Genomic DNA, 13,575 nt, shown 5'->3' on the forward strand with positions numbered 1-13,575 from the left:
ATTGAACAACTATGAAGAACTGTATTTTCACTTATAATTAGTTTAAAACTGCATCAACATCTATTGCTGCTTTTCTGATTTTCTTTCTAATTTTTTTGCTATTGGCCATTGTAGTGTTTTCATATTCGATTGGTCTGTTGCTTCATTAATAGTTGATAAATGTGAGTATTGTTTTCATATTCGATTGGTCTGTTGCTTCATTAACAGTTGATAACTGTGAGTGTTGTCCAGGAGGAACAAGCAACTTAAGGAACTAGTTTGAAGAGCACATGAGGACCAGGGAAAAGCTCTTGTGAGTTTAGGAGAACATTAACAGATGACATGAATATAGTTCACATAGTGTCACACAGCTTAAGTTGATAGGCTTAGTTTTTGGCACTTAGTCTTATCCATAATAGAGGAACGAGTTTAAATTTGGAGACCCTTGTGTTAAGCTATGCATATTTACCAGATATACATCGTCAGTGTCTTGCTATGTAGCCCTGTAGCGAGGTAGACATGTAGCGCCCTTGTTATTATAGGCACTTAGCCTCGATTCCATTACTAATGTGATCATGGCAATCAGATGCAATCAATATATCAGTATACTGAATCAGGGGACAGACTCTGGTACTTAGCCTACATCAGCTAGATGCACTAGTATCACTGTTGAATAGGGTAAAGGCAATTGCCATGTACAATCACAATATTGCCATGGCAAATGCATTAACTATCCATTTCCCGGATCATTGTTAGACCAGGATACAAGTTACAGCAATTATGCAACTGCCGTGCATTTTGCATTTTATCCACAGTGACAGACAGTTTTAACGTTTTCTAAAAAATTAACATATGTTGCAATTCATTTCAGATACAGGCCAAGGTATCTTTTTGTAATATGCCAATTGTGACTGTGTTTAGTGTGATATAATAATCATACTAGTTATCTCCGGAAAGTATCATCACCTCTCTGCACATGCAAAGTTTATAGCATGGAAGGATCGCCATGTTATGTCTGTGTATTCACAGTTTTATGTGTCTTTGGGTTTATTTTTCATTGCTCTAATGTTGAACTAAAAGAACCAGAATGCCACTTGGTCGGCAGAATGGATCAGCTGTATATAATGAGAAATAGCAGAAGGATTCACTAACCGTGAGCAAGACTCGGAAAACCGCGAGCAAGATTTGGAAGAGCTGAAACGCATTGGTGGTTGCTCTAGAACAAATAAAGATGATGATTTTGGACTCCTGGAGTGCAGTGAACTTTTCTTCTTAATACTGATATCATCAAGGTTGGTCTCCCTTGTCATCAGCACAGGCAGTGGAGTGCGTCACTGAAACTCTTTGACTGTATATGTGTATGTATGTATATATATCAGCATTAGTGTTCGGGCTGTGAAGGAGTTAATGTTTTAGAAAAATTATGTCAGTGGCTATATTAGACTTTCCATCATGCCATTATAGCTTCCGTTTTCCATGTTCAAGTAAGGGAGGGTTATCAACTGTAAAAAGATTATCTTATCAGTTACTCTCCTCCCAGTGTCATGTCTTCAACGAGAAACAGCAACTTGTCTCTTTCTTAAGATATACCAGTCAAAATCAATATCCCTTTCACACATCCCTCCATTGCTCACCACCCAGGGCACTCCAACCCACTACTGATTTGTTGCCTGCATATAGTTTCAACAATCATTAGCCCCAGGCTCTGCATCCCACAATGCACCTTCTTTGAAATAAGAACTACAAAATAGAAAACAGGTTTTCTGTACATAAACAGAGCCAAGAAGAAGAGCCTTCTGCAAGAAGATACAGGCCCGGGACAATCCCCTTCAAATTACCCCACTGAAAGCAAAAAATCTGGAATCTCTCTTTGACGTCAACATTGTTCATATCCCCAAGTCAATGCTTCAGTTAAAGGGCCAATATGCAACTATAAAGTCATCCTTTCACTACTGACCTCCAAGTGGATCTGATGCGAGCCCAGGAGAAGACATTTTGGTACACTGTGCTTCTGAAAAACTCACTGACAATGCAGAACAATGCAGCCATTCTGTTGATGAATCGATCTAAATGTGACCTCGTGAATCCAGCTTTGATATCACTTCACTGCCTTCAAGATGAATTTAGAATTACTTTTAATAAAATCCAGAAAGCATACCGGAGTAATGGTACATGCAGAGCCATGCACCTCATACCTTGAGAGCTGGGAACCTCCCGTTGACAGTTGTGCTCCAAATCTCACAACACACCTGAAGAGCCAAAATCATAGAATTAATAGATTTACTTTTTTATGTATGACTTCGTGCTGCTTTCCCCGTGATTAAGTGATTAAATCGCAGACGTCACCTCGGAGGGAGGAGCTGGCCTTCCCTTAAATCAAACTTTAGACCTACGTGTTACAAAGGATATCAGCAGCAGGATTTAATTCGCTGTACCTTTTTGCCTCTAAAATGAAGGGTTCATGGTCCTTAGTGCTGAAGGACCAACATGCTAAGCAGTGCCCTAAATCCAACTCAAGGTGAAACCTACAAATGAAACATAAAACTGAAACCTCTAAATTGACCTGCACAGAATTGCTTGTGACTCTAATAGGATACTGACCGAAGTATACAAGATAGGAGTAGTGCTAACACCTAGTTCCACTCCTCCTACCACACAGGCTATCCTGCAGAATATTCCTACCGGAGAATTTATTGCGCTTTATTTTCTTTGTCTCTCCTGGACAGCCTGTATGTTCAACAGATGTCATTGTGGTTCCACTCTCTACCTAATTCTGAAATACACCATCATTCACTGGTGATGCAGTTAAGCGTGCTCATTTCCCGAATTACGCCTTCCATGATGAAGAACTTTTTTTCCCCAACTGCTACACATTTTTTTTATAAATGATGTGCATTAATTCATGTTCTAATGAAGGGCCCAAAATATGTCTGGGAAAGAGCATGTTATTGTTTCAAAGGGTGAAATATGTGGGCTTAGTATGAAAATCAAAGATTTTAAATGTCTTTTTAAATGACCGTCTGTGGATCATCCGACTGCAGGAGGATTGTTTTAACTAATTGCGGTAATTAAATTGTGAAATTATCTTTAAAAAAAAATGCTTTTTTATGTTATTTTTTTACCTAGTAAGCTAACTATGAATAACTCATTTTAACGGCAGCTGCCCTCAGAACACTATTGTTTCTGTCTGTCTTCTCTTGTTTTTTCATCTCATATAATCTGATTAAACTTCAAGGGTGTCCTTCTAAAGTCAGGCTACTTCATGACACCAAGGACACCATGCTCCAGTCCTGGCCTACCTTTTCACAAACAAATGCGATCTGATAGTTCAGTACAACCGGGTTCGTTGGTGGGTGCCCAGACTACAAGTACACGAACGCACTTGGGGCCATATGTACCAACGCGTTTTCCCATAGACCCAGAATGGGTAAATCCCTTTGTTACATCTGGCCCTTGGTTTTCAAATACATGCTCAGGGCTGTACCATTGCACTCTTCTTGATAGGGCGTGCTCAATTTACCTCAAAGGTTTCACGTGATTCAAAACATTGCATGACACGAACAGACAGTAACAACCCTGACCCTCCCCGCCTTCTTGTGAAATATTATGGACTTCTTTCCAGTTTTTAACGGTGGAAGACATGAGGAAACCTGTCTGGTCTAGTTCGTCTCATAAAACTCTTTCAGCGCACAGCTCTCGATATTTTCATGCCTGTCGTGATGTTCCAGCCCTTCCTCGCTTTGACGCTGCAGTTTAGCGATTGTAGTTTCATCTTTCTATTCTAAATTCAGGTCTACGGAAAAAGGGAGAACACAGGCCTAGAAGCTGCAAGTTGCTGCTGGTAGCAGATCATTTCCCTTGGTGGCTGCTGGTGACTGTGTATAAAGTGTCAATAGCAGCTCTTCCTCTACGTCTGACGGTCCTACCAGGGGGCACTGAGGAAGTCAGTAGATGAAACAGAGGGCCGTCACGGCATCTAGTAAAGAACTGAACTTAATGAGTTCCATCTAACAATGCTCTCAAGTTTACCAGGTCCATGCGCTTATCCAGGCGAAGTTTTATCTTTGCATTTTGAGACTTGTAGTCCTGGTCGTATAATGGGATATGTAGGTCTACGTGTCCCAGAATGCACAGCAAATACCAGGCCTGGACTCATGCATGGATCTGGAAACTTGGGCGCTCTGATGCAGTGATTCTCTACAGCCAAGTTTCACATTTCCATGCATGGGTAGCTCAGCCAGTTCAAGTTTCTTTTATTTGCTTTCTAGGATGTTCAATCTTTTTGAAGGAATTACTACATAAGGGCCACCAGCCCGAGAATACAAAGAATGTATGTCCCACGTGGACTTATAAAATTAGAAAGCTCGGAGTGAACGTTTGTCACAACAAGAATCAAAGAGCAAAGGGGCATCATGGCAACCTGACAGCAGATGGTGATATTGGTGGAGCTAATGAGATATTTTCGTTTTTTCCATAGCATGGTCTGTTTTAAATACATGTAACCGATCACACTGCTTCTTCCATCTAGAATTTTAAACAGATCAATGACTGCCAACCGCCTCCATGCCTTAAAATAGACACACACATAATTCTGGGTTTCCAGTACAGGAGTTTGCAGGTGCTGGGCATCGGTATTTATTTTGGGGGCGGTGCTTTATTTTTCATCATTAGACTGGCCAAAAGAGAAAAGACAGAACGAAGGAACAATAGAAAAGTCAAGAAAACAGTGGCAAGGTAGGACGGGAAAGAAAAGAATCTACAAGCTATTTATAATGCAATAGAAAGTGCAGGGTGGTTGAAGACATAGGCACGAGTTTGGATTCAGAAATCCTAGCATTCAGGAACACGGGCTCCTAAGAAAATAGTTGGGCACCTACACTTAGGTTTTTTTGGTAATTAATCCCTTTAATCATAAAGAAAAATGCGAAATTACAAGTACGGGCATGCCGAGAGTTGTTGAGTAAAAAGAATCAGAAGTATCGAACTACCCTAGTGTTTTGATGCAAGCTGACAACTTTGCTAAAAGCCACATTCAGGTGAATTGAGTAATGCCGCCTTAGCTGAAAGAACCACCAATGGTGGATTTTTTTCATGTGAGTTTAACTAAGTTTATAATAATTAAACAACTTTGTTTTTATGCAACACTTGATTATAGAGATTGTCGAACACATAAATTGTACCTTAGTCGTGAGCTATTGAAATGCGAATTTCAATAAATCAGTACAACAAAGTATATCAATACACAGCATGCCAATAAAGCATTTGGGCGAATACAACACAGTAAATATTATTCATTCACACACCCCTTCCCACCCAGCAGGCTAGCAGACGTAAAAGGGCTTTTAAAGAAGGCGCAGCCCTGTGACAGGCTCGGGCGAGTGAAAACACTGCACAGAGAAGTTAAGGCCGACCTGCAGCTGGGCGTTCACGTGTGCTCATACAGACCGTGCACGCAGATGCAGGCGAGCCACGAACGTATATAATCCTGCACTAAAAACTCAGAAAAGACGAGTGCAGCTACACCTACCGAATTTCTAAAGCGAAAACACCTGGTGTCCCAACTTCAGCTGCTCCGCTGCTCCTGCACCGTTCAGGTCGTCGTGAAGGAGTCCAGGCAGACTGCCTCAACCCAGCCTGCTTCGTTCTTAAAAATGCACGGTTTCGTTTTCCAAAACCATTCGACCCTACTCAACAGGAAAAATGCATGTTTTTTTTAAGTGTTCCGCCACACGCGGCCCACGCCTCTTCTGAGTTGATGCCCAGGATATTGCAGGGTGTAAAACGAACCGTCGCTGTGAAACTGCACTTTTCCTTCCCCTTTCCGAGAGAGCGCTCGCTGCACACAGAGAGACACAGGAACTGAAGTTTGTCGACCTGCGAAGGCAGCTAAGGACCAACTCTCCAGCAGAGGGCCAAGCTGCAGGCGGAGAGGAGCGCGTGGTGGGTGGAGTTAACCGTTTCTGCAGCCTTTTCCACATGCTGCTGTGAAATGATGTGCGAATTGTGTATTTTCGGTCTGTACCTCCCCTCTTGTGGGCGACAGATACTGTTAAACGGAACACCAGATCAGCTGTACCGTTTTTTGACGTGACAGGAAAAGCAGTCGCACTGACTTTGACTGTGGGCTCGGAGCTACAGTGAGCACCAGGCTCTTGTCACAGGGAGGGAAAGTCCCGCAGCCACGCCGTCCACGCACTTTTTTGTACTGAATGACTGTTCTGGGGAAACTTGGGGATTTCGCTTGGCTTCCCCCACGTGGCCATATCATAGTGATTGATATCAGTGAGAACGTTGTGCTTGGGAAGTGCATTTTATAGTTTGGCGATGCAATGAGCCCCGCCATTAGTTGTACGGACCTTTGTTGGTCGACAAGGCAAAGTGAAAAGGAACCCTCTAGGGTGACCACCCGTCCGTAAATTTCACGGACTGTCCGTAATTTCGCCCTGCCGTCCGTTGTCCGTGATGAAAGCTTTAACGGACGGCATTTGTCCGTAATTTTGTCTTTCACCTAAAGGTCAACCGAGGCAGGGCGAAATTACGGGCAGATCAGTTTCCCCAGCTGGACTGAAAGGCTGGGACTCTCCTGTGCTCTGAGGGAGGGGCAGACAGATAAGAAGCAGACCTTCTTGCCAGGGGGTCTCCTTCCCTAAATATATGCAAATGTGGGCAACCAGTAAATCTGCAAATACAAAGGGGCTTGAAAACCTGCTTTGACTTTACTAAAAGGAGTCACTTGAAGTTTTCTGGTGGCAAATATATTTCTTTTAGAGAGGTATTGTAATGGTGTTCCAAGGTGAGCTGTGGAGTGTGTGGTTTTAATGGAGTGTTATACCTTTTTTTAGTACTAGGTATAAACTGTATATTATTCAAATCTGTATTTGAGAAGCACTTTTTTTTTATTTAACCAAAATGTATTTGCGCATTTTGTAGCATCCTTTATTATGATGTAATGGTATTTTTCACAGTTCTTTCAGGTACCTCGGTACCTCATAGTACTAACAAACATTGGCAAAGCCAATAGGTCTCCTCTACGAAAGATTTATTGGCTTTGCTAATGTGTTTTAGCCATTAGCCATGTTGTACACCAGAGTAGCTGCTGTTCAGCATGGCTTAAAGTTAGTGGCATAGTGGTGTGGAGTGGAGTTGACTGGCATAGGAGCAGTGGCGTAGAGCCCAGTGGTGCAAAGTACAGTGCAGTGGGGTACAGTGCAGTTGTTTAGAGTGCGTTAGCGTAGAGTGCAGTGGTTTAGAGTGCAGTGGCATGGAGTGGCGTGGGACAGAGTAGAGTGGCATAGAGTGCAGTGGAGTAGAGTGGCATTCAATGGAATAGCAGAGAGAGCAGTAGTGTAGAGTTGTGCAGTGGCATAGATTGCAGAGTAGACTCATGTTTCAGGGAGTGTAGTGGCGTAGTGTAGAGTGGTGCAGAATAGAGCAAAGTGCTGTAGAGTGGAGTAATGCAGAGTAAAGTGGCATAGAGTGTAGTGGCATAGAATGTAGTAGTACATAGTACATTGGTGTATAGTACAGTGGTGTAGAGTACAACGCTGCAGAGTAGAGTGTCAGTGCAGTGATGTAGAGTGGCACAGAGAGCAGTGGCGTAGAGTACAGTGGTACAGAGTAGAGGACAGTGGCGTACAGTGCAGTTGTAGTGGGGTAGAGTTAAATAGAGTGCAGTGAAGTAGTGTGGCATACAATAGAGTAGCAGAGAGTGCAGTAATGCAGAGTGGTGCAGTGTCATAGAGTGCAGAGTAGACTCATGTGGCATAGAGTGCAGTGGTGTAGAGTGGTGCAGAGTGGAGTATTGTAGAGTGGTGTAGAGTAGAGTATTGTGCCTAGAGTGCAGTGGCATAGAATAGAGTGGTGTAGAGTGCAGAGTAGAGTGTCAGTGCAGTGGTGTGGAGTGGTACAGAGAACAGTGGCATAGAGTACAGTGGTGCAGAGTAAAGGGCAGTGGCATACAGTGCAGTTGTTTAGAGTGCACTGGTGTAGAGTGCAGTTGCATAGAGTGGCATTGGGCAGAGTAGAGTGGCATAGAATGCAGTGGAATCGACTATAGTGGTGCAGAGTGCAATAGTACAGAGCAGAGTGGTGTAGAGCATAGTGGGGACCAGTGCAGTGTTGCAGAGTGTCAGCTTGCAGTGGTGTAGAGTGCATTGAACTAGAGTGCAGTGGTCAGAGTGGTATAGAGTACAATGGTGTAGAATAGATTGTTTCAGAGTAGAGTGCAGTGGCATAGAGTAGAGAGGTGCAGGGTAGAGTGCAGTGGCATATAATGCAGTGGCACAGAGTGCAGTGGCATAACGTAGATTATTTCACAGTAGAGTGAGGTGGCTTAGAGTGGAGAGGTACAGGGTAGAGTGGAGTTGCATAAAGTGGCATAGAGTGTGATGGCATAGAGTAAAGTAGTGTAGAGTCCTGTGGCATAGAGTGCAGAGGTGCAGAGTAGATTAGAGTGATGTACAGTGCATTGATATAGAGTGCAGGGGCATAGAGTTGAGTGTTACAAAGTAAAGTGCATTAGCATAGAGTGTATTAGCTTAGAGTGCAGTGGCGTACAGTGCAGTGTTGCAGAGTGGCAGAGAGTGGAGTTGTGTGGATTAGATTGGTGTTGCATAGACTGGAGTGGTATGGCGTGCAGACGAGCAGAGCGCAGTGGTGTAGAGAGGCGTAAAGTGCAGTGTCATAGAGTAGAGTGGTACAGAGTAGAGAGGCATAGTGTGAAGTAGCATTGAGTGCAGTGGCATAATGTGGAATGGTTCAGAATGGAGAAGAGTGCAGTGGCGTGGAGTGGAGTAAAGTAGAGTGATACAGAGTAGGGTGCAGTGGCGTGTAGTGGTGCAGAGCAGAGCAGAGTGGAGTGCAGTATGGATGGTATGCTAACACACTGTCATTACAGGCAACACATTTTTTATTGAAATGACCATTACATGTGCACAGATATACAGTTTTTAAAATCAAACTCTACTATGCACAGACGATGATGTGTGGAAATTGCATCACCTAATGCAATGATTTGTTTTAATCATGTAAAGGTATTTGTTTCCAGCACAGCTCAGAATTAACAAAAATGTGCTTGATTTGTACTTTTAATTCTGATATATTCTGAAGTTTATTTAAAAGTTGTCATGTAATAGAAAAAACTCTTTCCTAACCCCAGTACCCAGCAAGATTGTCACATAAATCCTGTCACTTTGAAGTCAGAGAAAGGAAAGTAAACACAAGTTCCCACCGAAGACAGAGCCTAACATTTGACTTTGTTCTCTGAATGCAAAGCACATATGATAAGATAAGAACAAGATTTACAGGCCTGTTTACAGAAAGAGAGCACTCGGCAGGATACTGTAAATAAGGTTTTGGCAAGGTAAAGGACGAATTCAAGCTGCATAGCCTAAAACAAATAAAGCCAGCAAATTGAAAGCAACAACTTGTGAGTTACAAACCAGAAGGCCAATGGCAAGCAACGGGCAGAATGCATTCACAAGGAAGCACTATGAATTTACTTAAAGTGACAGCTGTGGGATACTTTGTGGGGAAAGTCCAGTATTTTAGTCCATATCTTGCAGAGGTTTGGCCACATGCAATCACCTAGGTAGTATGACGAGAAGACCTGGAGTGGTTTCCATGTTGCAGGATAGGTCTGTACACCCATTCTATCAGTTTGTCACCATTTCCTATGGTACAGAGCTTCTGGCACACCTCTTGTAGGGTTAGTGCTAGGTGGCAGACATGAAATAGGGCTTTAAATGATTATTTAAGGTGGTTGTAAGTAAGGAGTTGACCGGGGTGAAGATGGTAGTCTGCCACAAGGGTTTGGAAATTTAGTAGCTCACTGTTCAGAAACAAAGTCCCCAATTTTAAGACACCTGCAACATGCCACTGATGAAGTTGCTCTGAGCACAGCCATCCTATGCGAGTGGGAAGGCTTAGCAAAGGTAGTGCAGGAGCATAGGGTTTCTTTGTGTCAGTGAGTTTACAGGTTCTGGCAAGGCAAGAGAAAGCTGTGCATGATTACCCCGGATGGTGATCCGTAGAGTGGTCATTAGGAAACAATGAGCAGTGCATTAAGCCTTTCTTAAAAGTCTTTACTGGTAAACCCTATCTCATGCAGGGAGGTGGGCAGAAAGCCAGCGAGCCACCCATTGGACCTGTGCATCTGAATAATAGCATTCTAAGTCCAGAAGACCTAATCCACCCGCAGTCACAGTTAGCTTTAGAGTGGAAAGAGCTCCCGATGGCACCGCAGTGACCAAATCAGATGTGTGGCCTGTCTAAAGAAGGAATGAAGGACGAGCAGGGGAAGGCTTGCAAAATAATACTATCATTGGGGTAGCACCCCATCTTCACTAGTGCCATGTGGCCTCTACAGAAAGCAGAAGAGAAGACCAAAAAGCAAACTGGGCTTGGAGGGACTGTTCGGTCTGCTGAGATTTTCAGCCTGGAAATCAGTGTAAGAATGGTAGATATTAATCACTAGGTATCAAAAGGCAACTGGTTCCCAGTTCAATCTAAGATCTAATTGTATATAAAGGCGAAAACAGTGCCATATGTTAAAGAAACACTAATTACATTTTAAAATTTGCAAATTGTGTTTGTGCAATTTACATCCCAAATATTTTGAAGATTCCATGTGTACTTGACACTTAGGGATAACCCAGATCTGTAGTTTGGCTTTTGCTCAATTTGAAAACCATATAAAGACATGGACAATGCAGGCAATTGCCTTGTACAACCTTGCAAGGGGTCTGGACCCTGCTCACCCTTCAAAAGCACTAACAGCAGACCATTGCACCAGAAGAGTTTGCCAAGGTGGACGGTGTCCCTCATCAATCCCCCTTAGGTAATAATATATTTTAAGTGTTTTAGTACAATCAATAACGAGAATTTGTGAGTTAAAGGGGTTCATTGCTCAGTTCTTTAAGTTCATTATTTATTCAATCAGCATTAGTCTTTTAAGTAATAGCATCACAATTGAATATAATCCAACAATAAATATTTTAATATAAGAAAGAATGCAATGTTGGTAACTATAACATAGTATACTGTTATAATGCAACAAGCTTGTTCCAAAATGAAATTTCCCTAATCTCATATTAAATTAGATTGAAATAGAGTAAGGTGTCAGTTCAGATACCCAGTAAAGAGTGCTGATGAGAAAATAAGTGCATAAGTGTTAGAAATGGGGTTTTTGGTTGGCAGTCCGGTTACCCTCTGTCCAAGCAAGAACCCTCACTCTAATCAGGGTAAGTCACACACAATCCAAATGATCCTGTGCCCACCCTCTGGTAGCTTGGCACGAGCAGTCAGGCTTAATTTAGAAGGCAATGTGTAAAGCATTTGTGCAATAAATCATACAATAACATAATATAGCACCACAAAAATATACCACACAGTGTTTAAAAAAATATATAATATTTATCTAGGTATTTGCAGATCAACACAATAAAAGATGCAATAAGAATTTGTAGAAATATCACTGAAAAGTGCTATAAAGTGTCTTAAGACTTTAAAAAGCAAACAAAGTCTCTTTCAAGCACAAAGTACCTGGTTTGGAGTGGAAAATCTCCGCAGAGGGCCTCAGAAGAGGAGATGTGGTGGAAAAATGGTGTGTGCGTCGGTTACGCCCCTTCACACACGGACTTGCGTTGTTATATTTCACGCGGGGAGACGTGAGTTGTTCTACGGGAGGAAAAATGGTGTGTGCGTCGGTTGTGCCCCTTCACACACGGACTTGCGTTGTTATTTTTCAGTCGGGGAAGACGTGCGTTGTTATCCGGCACGCGGACTGTCTCCTTCTATGGGTCGCGGGATTACCAGATGTCCCAGGGTCTTTGTGTGGATTCTTCGGCTTGTTTTCCGGCTGCGCGTCGTTCCGGGAGGCTGTGCGTGGAATTTTCTTTCTCACGGCAGGCGTTGCGTCGATTTCCCCTCTGGAAGTCGGGCGGCGTTGTCCATGCAAGGCCGTGCGTCAAAGTTCCGGTCACCCCGTAGGCGTCGCGTCGAGCAGCGTCGGCGTGCAGCGATTTTCTCACCGCGGAGCAAGCTGTGCGTTGAAATTTTCGGCGCACGAAGAGTCCAAATGAAAAAGAGGAGTCTTTTTGGTCCTGAGACTTCAGGGAACAGGAGGCAAGCTCTAACCAAGCCCTTGGAGAGCACTTTTACAGCCAGACAAGAGTTCAGCAAGGCAGCAGGCCAACAGCAAGGCAGCAGTCCTTTGTAGAAAGCAGACAGGTGAGTCCTTTGAGCAGCCAGGCAGGTCTTCTTGGCAGGATGTAGTTTCTGGTTCAGGTTTCTTCTCCAGCAAGTGTCTGATGAGGTAGGGCAGAGGCCCTGTTTTATACTAAATTGTGCCTTTGAAGTGGGGGTGACTTCAAAGAGTTGCTAAGAAAGGCACCAGGTCCCCTTTCAATTCAATCCTGTCTGCCAGGGTCCCCGTAGGGGGTGTGGCAGTCCTTTGTGTGAGGGCAGGCCCTCCACCCTCCCAGCCCAGGAAGACCCATTCAAAATGCAGATGTATGCAAGTGAGGCTGAGTACCCTGTGTTTGGGGTGTGTCTGAGTGAATGCACAAGGAGCTGTCAACTAAACCTAGCCAGATGTGGATTGTAAGGCACAGAAAGATTTAAGTGCAAAGAAATGCTCACTTTCTAAAAGTGGCATTTCTAGAATAGTAATATTAAATCCGACTTCACCAGTCAGCAGGATTTTGTATTACCATTCTGGCCATACTAAATATGACCTTCCTGCTCCTTTCAGATCAGCAGCTGCCACTTCAACAATGTATGCGGGCCGCCCCAATGTTAACTATGAAGGGAGCAGGCCTCACAGTAGTGTAAAAACGAATTTAGGAGTTTTACACTACCAGGACATATAAACTACACAGGTACATGTCCTGCCTTTTACCCACACAGCACCCTGCTCTAGGGGTTACCTAGGGCACACATTAGGGGTGACTTATATGTAGAAAAAGGGGAGTTTTAGGCTTGTCAAGTACTTTTAAATGCCAAGTCGAAGTGGCAGTGAAACTACACACACAGGCCTTGCAATGGCAGGCCTGAGACAAGGTTAAGGGGCTACTGAAGTGGGTGGCACAACCAGTGCTGCAGGCCCACTAGTAGCATTTAATCTACAGGCCATAGGCACATATAGTGCACTCTACTAGGGTCTTACAAGTAAATTAAATAGCCAATCATGGATAAACCAATCAACTGTACAATTTACACAGAAAGCATATGCACTTTAGCACTGGTTAGCAGTGGTAAAGTGCCCAGAGTTCCAAAGCCAACAACAACAGGTCAGATAAAATAGGAGGAAGGAGGCAAAAAGTTTGGGGATGACCCTGTCAAAAAGCCAGGTCCAACATGACCCCCCACCAGCCTAAAGCCAGGGGAGACCAATCACTATCCTGATGTACTTCCTTGTTTGAGGCGAAAGTAAAAGGACCCAGGCCCACAACAGCAGGGGCATGCTCCAGTTCTTCGCCTTCCTGACTCCAATTGGATCCCTCTGTCTATACTTTCAGGGCCCACTAAGCCAACCCATGGGGAACCTTTCTCCTTACCTGCGGATACCATCTGTGCAGCACCTAACCTTACTTTGCT

The 13,575-nt window shown here is 43.6% G+C and overlaps 1 protein-coding gene across 2 annotated transcripts in view; it reads right to left on the minus strand.

The window, feature by feature from the left end:
- The window catches only part of STX11 (syntaxin 11), a 99,404-nt gene extending 93,313 nt beyond the window's left edge, over window positions 1-6,091 (minus strand). The window contains exons 1-2 of one of the 2 annotated variants that reach the window (XM_069235256.1): window positions 5,507-6,091; window positions 2,175-2,228 (exon numbers count right to left, since the gene is read on the minus strand). The gene's annotated coding sequence lies outside the window, so the exon portion shown is untranslated. The remainder of the gene's footprint in view (window positions 1-2,174; window positions 2,229-5,506) is intronic. The other variant, XM_069235255.1, reaches the window with a different exon arrangement.
- Between the last annotated feature and the right edge of the window lie 7,484 nt (window positions 6,092-13,575).

The sequence above is a fragment of the Pleurodeles waltl genome, chromosome 5, assembly GCF_031143425.1.
Source record: "Pleurodeles waltl isolate 20211129_DDA chromosome 5, aPleWal1.hap1.20221129, whole genome shotgun sequence".
In the NCBI taxonomy this organism is placed as follows: Eukaryota; Metazoa; Chordata; class Amphibia; order Caudata; family Salamandridae; genus Pleurodeles; species Pleurodeles waltl.